At 51.0% G+C, this 10,255-nt stretch overlaps 1 protein-coding gene across 1 annotated transcript in view; it reads left to right on the top strand.

Moving 5' to 3' along the window:
* The first annotated feature begins 6,537 nt into the window (after window positions 1-6,537).
* Window positions 6,538-10,255, top strand: part of KLRG2 (killer cell lectin like receptor G2) — a 47,324-nt gene continuing 43,606 nt past the window's right edge. Inside the window, exon 1 of the mRNA XM_047695615.1 lies at window positions 6,538-7,014. The gene's annotated coding sequence lies outside the window, so the exon portion shown is untranslated. The remainder of the gene's footprint in view (window positions 7,015-10,255) is intronic.

Here is a 10,255-nt window from a genome sequence, read left to right as displayed (position 1 = left end):
GTGTGTGCTTGTGTGAACATTTTTGTAAGAATACATGAGAAACAGTAAACGGGTGTTTATCTCTGTACAGTGGCACTGGGGTGTGGATGGTGGAAAGAAGTCTGTTTATTTGTTTTCTGTCCTTCTGAAAGCTTAATTGAGTACCTGCACATTTTCATTAAACACCCACCAACAAGGTCCCACCTTTAAGTTGCGTTCAGTGCACCTGTGTTAGAATTTTTGCCTCATGGGATAATCACTGAGCGCATGTAATCTGTGACCTGGCTGAGGTTTTGACTGAGAGGCAATTGCCTGGGCTAGCCCAGTCTGGGAGCCACAGACCAGGAGCTGGGCAAAGCAGAGCGCACTGCCATGTGCCTTCGTCAGGAGCAGAGGCTGCTAAGACCTTTAGAAGGAGAGGGAAGCAGAGGGGCTTGGCTCTGAGAGCGCAAGTCGGAGAACTTTACCCCTTTTTGGAAATAGAGGGGGCCTAGAATTGAGATCCAAAGGATCTTTGGAGGGATTTCAGGGCAGCTGCAAGCCCACCGAGGCTTTTTTTTGGCACCCTGGTCCCAAGGAGATTGCTTAGGCCATTAACACCACTTATCAGTATAGGGCGATTACTGTTTATATCTAGTTAATGCGTAGCGGGCACATTCTGCAAATCACCAAGACGTGTCAGATCAACTCCATGGTGTTGTTTCTGAGTCCAGGGACGGTGGGCTCTCCTGTGTTCAGACTCCATCAGGTGCCACTCAGGTGCTCAGGCTACCTGCTCACAACTCTACAAAATGGGGAGACAACCCTGACTCGCCATCCAGGAACTGCCAGCCATATTCACAGACACCTCTTTCCCCATGATACATGAAAATCAAGTCAACAGGAATAAAAAATTACTCCTTAAATTCATTCAACATTTATTGAGCCGTGAAGCGCCTAGGTGGTTCGGTCAGTGAAGCATCTGCCTTCAGTTCAGGTCATGATCCCAGGATCCTGGGATCGAGCCCCCATGTTGAGCTTCCTGCTCAGTGGGGTTTAAAAAAACAATTATTGACCATCAGTGACCTACTGGGTGCTGCGTGGGGGCGGGGAATACAGAAGTCAACGGTGTGTCCAGTCCTGGCCCTCAGAACTTCCTGATAAGGGCCCCACCAGAAGGTAGAAGCTGACCTTTTGGTGGTCTCTATTTCTCTTTAGAGAGACTCAGGTCTCTCCTGAGTGAGAGACCACCAGGTCTCATTCACCATGAGGGTGAGTGCCCCGGGTACCAGCTCTGAGAGTGACAAGGCAACTATGTTTAGCATTGCCTGATGGAACCAAGGTCTGCAGTCAAGAAAAGCTGGTCTTGGCCAAAAGATGGGCTTTTGGATAAGAATGATGTCTTCAATAATAATCCTGCCAAAAACCACTGCCTCATGCATTAGCCCGCTCCCTAGAGGGTAATAGGAACCAGTAAGTGACAGAAAACTCAACCAGTACAGGCTGGGGAAGAAAACCAAATCCAATTTTGTATTTTTTTCCTACAAGGACAAAAATAAACACTTTTTCTATTGTAAAATGAGTAAGTAGGATGTTTTCATGAAAACAATGTATACATTTAAAAAATAACTTTTCTTTAGACTTTGGTATACAGTATGTACTCCTAAGTACTTCTTAATATATGTAAAATAAATACTTATAATTTTTTTTACAAAAGTAGAGTTAATACATTCTGCAGCTTGCTTCTTCTGTCATTTCATATAGCTCTATTGCATTCCTTTTTTTTTTTTAAGATTTTACTTATTCATTTCACAGACAGAGCTCACAAGTAGGCAGAGAGACAGGCAGAGAGAGGAGGAAGCAGGCTCCCCGCCGAGCAGAGAGTCCGATGTGGGGCTCGATCCCAGGACCCTGGGATCATGACCCTAGCCAAAGGCAGAGGCTTTAACCCACTGAGCCACCCAGGTGCCCCTATTGCATTCCTTTTTAACAGCAACATAGAATTCCATAAAGTATGGAGGTATCAAAATTATTATTACTTCATTATTTGCCTATTGGTGGACACTGAAATTGTTTCTAATTTTTTAATAGTACAAACAACACTGCAATGAACATTCTAGTACATAAAATCTTGTGCCCTTGTAGGAGTGTTTCTGTGCAAGAAATTTCTAGAAGTGGAATCAGTGGGTCAAAACTTCTCTGAGATGGTTCAACTTGATTTTGAGGTGAAGAACACTGTGTAAGCGGACAGTCTGAGGATCAGAGCGTTACAAAATAATAGACAGGATTAATAATTCAGAGTAACCTGTAAAGTTTGCCCAAGGATGTGCTTTCTGGAGTTGGGCCTGCCTGGTCGGAAATATTCCAATCGGTTTCCTCGTTAGGACAGGAAATGAGCGGAGCAGGATTCCTGAGTCGGTGTGTCCCCCTGGCATGAACGTGAGAGAAGTTTTGATGTCAGCATCAGGATTAGCCATGAACTGAACACATCAGTGGATGCCACGTGAGTTTGGGTCACACAGAGCCAGAGACACTTGGAAGCACCAGCCCTCAACCGGGGAGTGCAGTTCTGAAGAGAGAACAGCGCCCCCAAGAGGCCTGTGGATGTCAGCACCTGCGCTCACACATAGGGGCTGATCTCTGCCACTTTAGGCAATGAGTTGGGGTGGTCAGTTTCTAGCTTATTCTTAAACTCACCCAGAAATATCTACAGTCGAAACCGCTTCTTAAATAAAATTAATACAACATACCACAATAAGACTCTGGGTAAGTCTTAGTGAGTCTGAGTATGTCTTAGTGTTTTCCTCTTGTGAGTGGCCAAAGGTCCACGGTGAGCAGGCGTGTGCGGGTGAAATTTCAGACAATGGTGTAGAACATTCCCCTAACCTAGTGAGCGGAGCCCAGCCGCCAGTTCTCACTGCACTTTTGCCGTTGTCCCAACATCACTGAATAGTCAGCAATGTTCCAGAAGTGATAGGAAGTAACACAACTGTTTAGAAGAGGGTCCTGAGATAAGAAATAAAACAGCAGACAAGGAAAATGTGGTTCTAGAATGAGAATAAGAACAGGAAAACACTGGGCTGAGACTTTTTTTTTTTTAAAGGACACAACACAGGAACCAAATAAACATTCCCATATTCCAGGGTTTTTCAACTTCCAAACTGTTGACTTTTTGGTCTAGAAGATTCTTCGTCAGGCTGTGGCGTTGGAGGGTTGGATCCTGCGCACTTTCTATCCACTAGATGTCACAAGCAACCCCAGACAGTTGTGACCATCATTAATGTCTCTTGAACTACTGTCATTTTTGAACTTCTGGAGATTCAAGAAGCTCTTGGGCATTATCTCTCTGGAAGACAAGCAGCCGCTGTGGACTCTGTCCCTGACCGCAGGAACCACTTCGGACTCTTGTTGTTACTTGGTGTTTTCCCTCATCCTGCCCCGGGGCCTGAATTCAGTTACCACGAGGCAGACGGAGCAGCCAGTATGGAAGGGGAGCGGCCTCGGAGGACCAGAAGCCCCACAAACAAGAACCCCAGAACTTGATTTCTGGAGCAGCAGCGTGTGGTTACGGGGAACCTTCCAGAGAACTGCAGACTCTAGCGCGGTCGTGCCTAGAGCGAGATTGAGGGAGAAAGCCCAGCTGAGGGCCGGTGTGGAGAATCACAGGAAACTTCCTACGTCGTCCAAGTATTTACTGGGCACCTGCTCCGGGGCGTAAGCTGGAGTGTGCGTGGGGGCGGGAGTAGCGACGGACAGTAAACCTATCAAGGTGGGGAGCCACTCTGGTGCTTCCAGGAGACTGTTCTTGCGGTCGAATTTTGCAGTTCATGCACAGCTCCCGCCTTGGGGGTGGCCTTGAGCCCGGGGTCTGTGCCTCAGGGGCCCTGCTCGGCCGGGACATGCTCTCTATTCCTCTCAGGGCTCACGTCCTGCCCGGACCTTAGCGCGTCATCTAAAAACCCGACTACCACCCGGTAGCGCGGCGCAGGGGCAGGGGCGGAGCACACAGGAGGGCCCGGGGGCGGAGCTGCGCCCCAGAGCCACGCCTCCGAGGGCGGGGCCCCAGACCGCGCCGGCGTCCTCCCCAGCCGCCTGGCGCCTGCTCAGTCCCAGCCGCGGACCCCGCCGCCGGGAAGGCGCCGGGCGTACCCCTTTCTGTCTCAGGCATCCCGGCCGGGAACGCGGAGCAGCGACCTCCCGCGCTCCCTTTACACAGGGTCGCCCTCTAGTGACAGCCAGGATATACTGCTGCGTTCAGACGGGAAACCGGCCGACGTTCCAAGTTTGGAACATTCTGGTTAGTGCGGGAACACTTCGGGGTGGGGACTGGACCCACTCCCAGGGCCCTGTGGGGGGGGAGTGGTACTGGTGGTCCTTCGCCTGCACCCCGCAACCCGGGGCCCCCTCCGCAGAGTAAGGGGGGCCTGGGGCCACATCTGAGTAAGGCCCGGTGTCAACAGTGCCCTGGTCTTCAAAAGAAGGGGCCCGCGGCGCCAGTGAGGTTCGCTTCGAGAGCCCACACTTGGCCGACGGCCTGTGTGCAAGTAGGTCTGGCTTAGGAAAGCCCACCCTCTGTCGGAGCGGGGAAAGGTGTTCAGGGGGACGGGGGGACGGGAGGGGGCTCCACTAGCTCCACCAGCTCCCAACAGGCCTGCCCTCCCAAAGTGCCACCTGCAGAGGACAGGGCAGCGGAGGGCAAAGCTAGGTTCCTGAAACGGCCTCCCAGCGAGCACCTCCCCCCTCCCTCCATTCGCCCTCGCTGGCCCACAGACCCAAGGAACCAGCGCTCTGCAGCACAGGTGGGGACAAGACTCCAGCAGCCTATTCGTAGTCACCCGAACTTTACTAGGGATTTTCTTGCATGCCTCCAGGGGGCTTCGTGGAGGAAAGCGTTTCCGGACAGAGTACGGGCTCTGAACTCAGGTTGGGGAGCTCGCTACTGGAAAATTGGTACCCCCGAGACAAGTGCTGGTGGGAAAGGAAAGGTGGTTTTATTCGGTAAGCCAGCAGCTGGGAAGCTGGTGGACTGATGTCTCAAAGACCATCTTCTCCGTCCAGGCAAAGCCAGAGGGTTTTAGACAGAAAGAGGGGAGGGGAGAGAAGGGGGCTGCATGTGGAAAACTAGGTGTGCAGGGGTTTAGTACTGTTGTTGGCATGATCTGGAACAGACTTGCCGGCATCTGCAGCAGCTGACCTTACCTTCTGGGAAAGCCTGGTCCTTCATCCCCAAGACCAGTGGTTTGCAAATCTCAAAGAAAGTTAGTCCTACTACAGACCAAGAGACTTAGGTCAGCAAGCAAGTAGGGCATAAGCTTGAAGGAAGGTAATCCTTAAGACCGGTTGGCCGGCTGTTACAAAAGCACCCACCCCCTTAAGGGACTAGCTTCTCTCTGCAAGCACTGTACTCCCAAAGGCCGATGCCCTCCCTCCCTGCAAGATCTTTTTTTTTTTTTTTTTAAAGATTTTATTATTTATTTGACAGACAGAGATCACAGGTAGGCAGAGAGGCAGGCAGAGAGAGGAAGGGAAGCAGGCTCCCTGCTGAGCAGAGAGCCCGACGTGGGGCGCGATCCCAGGGACCCGGGATCACTGACCTGAGCCCAAGGCAGAGGCTTTAACCCGCGGAGGCCGCCCAGGCGCCCCAACCCTGCAAGATCTTATATGGGAGGGAAAGAAAGTTCTCAGGAGGCACCACTCAATGAGCCCTGCAGATTGGCTTGGTCGGCCTGCTGGGGTTCCTTAGCTTTCGAATATGGGGCATTTAGCACCTCTTATCCACAGTGTTGGACCTTCGCTGCCGTTCTTGGGCAACAGGACAAATTCTCACCCATATGTGATCAGTGCCTTAATAGAAGCAGATGCAAACCGAGAACAGAGAGAGCAAGCATAGCTGCCATGTATGTTTGTGCAAGTTGCTCACTGCACAAGGGCACCTGGTGGTGGTAGAGGGGTGGGCACTGGGCACTGGGATCCGGAACTCCGTCCTTACCTGATCACAGAGCCATGCAACCTGGCAAGGGCTGTGTCTGCCCAGAGGGAGGGGAGCCCTCCTCAGATTCACCTGCTCTCCATGAGCCCATCTACAGGGGCCCCCTTTTCCTTCTCAGGCACAGAGAGGGGCAGGCTGCAGCCCTTGGGGAGTTAGGTGACTGTCTTTGGAGAAAAGGCTCCTGTGTGGAGCCCCAGCCCAGGATTCTTTGGTTTCTGTGGGCCACAATCACCTCACTTCTCCCACAAGTAGAAACTCCCTTGGAGGTCCACAGTGTGTTAGCGGGAGGGCCAGACCTTTTCTGGTGTTTGTGGTCTCCATCAGGGGCACTGGTGGGGCACAATGCCAGTGCACTTATAGAAGCCTGGTTTTTTATTGTAATGTTTTTCAGGCAAAAAAAACACGTATTTGCACTGTTCTGTTGACTCTGGTCTGGTTCCTTAAGCCGAGCTGTGAACAGCTTGCCCTCGTTTCTCTTGTTCCCAAAATCCTTTAGGTGCAAAGACACATCTCTATACTGAAAGGTCATTACAATCCCAGTGGACAAATGTTAAGGAGGGCCCAAAGGTGGGTTTATGTTTCTTCCATCTGGTCTATAAAATCTGAGTGGTTAGGCACCTTTGATGTTGTAAATGGTGAGGTGTTTCCTCCTGGCCCACCAGAGGACCAGGGAAACATACACATTTCCTCAGGGTGCTGCAAGGAAGTACTTACAAGCCTGGGTGGTGTGGACCAGCAGAAATGTGCTGTCTCACACTTCTGCAGGCGAGAAGTCCAAGATCAACCAGTACATCAGGACTAGCCCCTTCTGAGGGCTCTCCGTGCCTTTCTCCCAGCTTCCACGGGCTTTGCTGGTGATCTCTGTGGGTTTTGGCTTGTAGATACATCACACCCACCTGCCATTGTGTTCACGTGGCATTCTCCCAGGATGCGTGTCTATGTCCTGATCTCCCCTTTTCATAATACCCAGTTATACTGGATTAGGCCCCCCCAACGGCCTCACCTTGACTAATGACATCTCCAGAGAAGGTCACATTCTGAGGTTCTGGGGGTTGGGGTTTCAACATATGAATTTGGGAAGACACAATTCAACTGATACCATTAAGGACCCCAAACAAGATGGCAGTAAAGCCCCCCCCCCCACATCTACCCACTGCCTTGGTGACAGGAAAAGGGATGTGGGAGGGAGGGGACATTCAGCTCATAAAAGCTGCAAAAAAGTTTTTCTTTCTGCCTCGGGTTTGTATCAGGAGTGTGTCTCATCCCCAGATAAACAATAAAATCCCCAAGACAGGCAGATAAGCCAGACAGCCTCTTCCTTATGTGTTCCCAGACCATAAGGGAGAGGGAGGTTTGGTGACCAGAAGAGGCTGTGAGCGGCCTCAGTAGCCAGAGACATGTTCATCCCTAGAGGGCCTCACAGACCTGGCCTGCCCAAGCTGTCATGGACCTCACAGCCCCTTTGCCCCTTTGGCTTCTCAAATCATAAATTCTCTTAATCATCATCGTGAAGGTCTCCTTAAGGTTAACCATAACTTAAATGCTTGTTTCAGTTGATGGGTTTTGCTTGCAGAAATGTCCTAATTCTGGCTGCAAATCAGTGTTTAAGTCTCCAGCACTGTGGCTGGAGGGGCTGTCATGCTATCCAAATCATGGCATTTGAATTACTTAAATCTGTCACATACAGAGTCCTCCGTCATCCCAGTTTGGGGCTCTGGTGAGGCAGGTGGGGAGGAGCCGGCCACTGATGGCCTGGGAAGGCTTCAAGGGCAGAGATGCGGTAGAATCAGGAAGCCGCTGGTCGGAGCTTCAGCCTGTAGCCCAGAGGTCTTTACATTGCCATTTGTGGGTGGCCTGTAATCTCTGAACCCCTACAATGGAAAACTGCAGAATATGTGTATTTTACTACAAAAGGGAAAGGATTCCGGCTTTTGTTGCATTCTCAAAGGAAGCTAGATACAAACCGACTGAGAGCTACTGACCTCTCATCCCCTCACACATCTTTATGCTAAAACAATAAATTCCGTTTTCTTCTACCATGTAGAAGTTCATCATGAAATTTAGAATTTTTAGCAAAGGGAGCAAGACCTTTAAACTTGACAGTGGTCCATCTCCTGGTTTGGACCTTGAATTTCCTGACAAGGTTATGTATATGGACTTATAATTTGGCGTGTGCAGGCTAGGTTCTAGTGGTCATGAATTGGCATATAATGCGGTCCCCTGTGGCCTGGGGTCTCTGATGGGTCCCTCTAATAGAAGTGCCTATTCTTTATGGAGAAGCAGGGACCTTGATGGAGCCCATGGACTTGGTCCCAAGATTGTTAGGGATGGAAGGCCCTTCCCCCAGAAGTTTGCCTCTATGGAGGGTTTTTGTTCATGTCAGCTAGAGCTGAGTGGCACGTGACTTCTGTGTGGCCAAAGGATTCACCTGTTTATAATTAGGACAGAATCTCATCGAATATTCTCTCTCTCTCAGTCATGCTCCCATCTGTCTGACCCTCCTCCACCACTCTACCCTATTACATATATAGAGAATAGATATATATCTATAGATAGAGGTAAGGGATAATATTCATGGTACATAGTAGGGAAAGTTCTGTCCGCATTATAAAAAGGACAACGGGAATTCAACTTTTACAGAAATAAAATAGGAAGTTTTAACAAACTGTTTAATAAACTATTTTCTTTAGTAGATTTCCTTCAGAGCCAGAGATCAGTAGTCTCCTCTGCAGAGGTCACTTCTGCACTAACTGATGGATTTGGCTTTTATTTCGGGGAGAGAAGCTTCTTTTTCTCGACTTGCTTGCATTTTCTCTTTAATGTCATCTAGAAAGCTTGGGTCATTCTGACGCACACATATGATGCCCCGAGAAGATCCCCACCTTACTGTGTGCTCTGATCATCTCTCGTTGGCCTTCCCTCTCCTTGTATCTGACAGTCCGGCAATCACGCTCATTACCATGCGGGACTATAGAGTGTCTGGGGAATTATTCCTGCCATTGGGAAAGCGTTTGCACAAGAGCACCAAGGGTGTGGCCTAATGACACCCCTGCCCCGGCCAAGCCTCATGAGGCAGTGTTAGCATCACTGTATCTTACTGTCTGGTGCTCCTGGTCTCCGTTAAGTGCCAAGCTCATTACCTGTGTTGTTAACGTGGGCCACAGAAGGCTCTTACAACTCCCACTTTGTTGGTGAGGGGATTTCAGGCTCTTTCTGGGCCATCTTTGGTCAGATGGGATGAGTCTACACCTTGGGGGCGGTCCCAACAGGTGTAGGAGAGGCTGGCACAAATGTCCGTGGTAAAGCAATGTCCCGGCTGTGGGTTTCCCCTGCTCCTGACAGTCTTGGGTCATTGGGGCCCCTGAGGCATGACTGCGTCTGTGGGTGAGAAGTGGGGTCAGACTCCTGAGGGCTTAGAGAAGAGGGACACGTGGTTTGGATGAAGGCCTGAGAGAAGATCGGGGCTGGCAGGGAAGTGGCCATGATAGGGACCAGGGGAGGTGCGAGCAGCGTGTGGAGAATCCCTGAATTCTGGGGCTGTTCCCTTGTGAGAGGAGAGGGCATCTCTGGGGAGTCACAGTGTTCACAAAGCACCCTTCTTTCTCTCACATGGAAAAGTCCTCAAGTGTTCGAGGCCCTTCCGAATTCTGAGGCAGGTCTCAGGAAGCAGACCCACCTACACTGAGGTGAGCAGAGGGGGCTGAGGGAACAGTTAGAGGCAGGTGAGGGGGAGCTATGACAGAAGCAGAATAGGACTGAGATGGACCAAGGCCTAGGAGGGCGGGAACTCCACGTTTCAGATAGACAACGCCGCACCTCAGACAGGTGACCCCATGCCTTGGACAGGCAGAGGCAGCCGGGTCAGTTTACTTCTGACAGACCAATTTCAGGGCCCAGGACAGTCAGGAGAGACCGACCCATAGTTGGCGATGCGGCTGCTAAGGCCTTTTGTCTGACCTTCACGCCGAGCAGCCCAGCACCACTCTTTGGCTCCAGCACGGCTGTCTAGCCTGGCATCAGGCAGCCCAGCTTCCCTGGGAGGACCCATTTTCTAGATCCAGGTGGAACCAGAATCAAGTGCGGTTAAAAGGAACTCGGGCTCTTTGGCCTCACTGAGCTCTGCACAGTCCGGCCTGGAGCGGGTAGTCAGGGTCTTGCGGAAAGACACCACACCTCTTCTCTGTAGTGAGTCACCCACTGGGACCCCGGGCACAGGGTCCAGCAGGGGGGCCCTTAACCAGGCTGTGCACCAGTAGCGCAGACTGGGAACGGCTGAGCCCAGGGTCTCCGCTCACCTCAACTCTAACT

Source organism: Lutra lutra, chromosome 11 (assembly GCF_902655055.1).
Source record: "Lutra lutra chromosome 11, mLutLut1.2, whole genome shotgun sequence".
In the NCBI taxonomy this organism is placed as follows: Eukaryota; Metazoa; Chordata; class Mammalia; order Carnivora; family Mustelidae; genus Lutra; species Lutra lutra.
The sequence above is the reverse complement of the archived record's forward strand: the minus strand, read 5'-3'. Positions and strand labels throughout refer to the sequence as shown.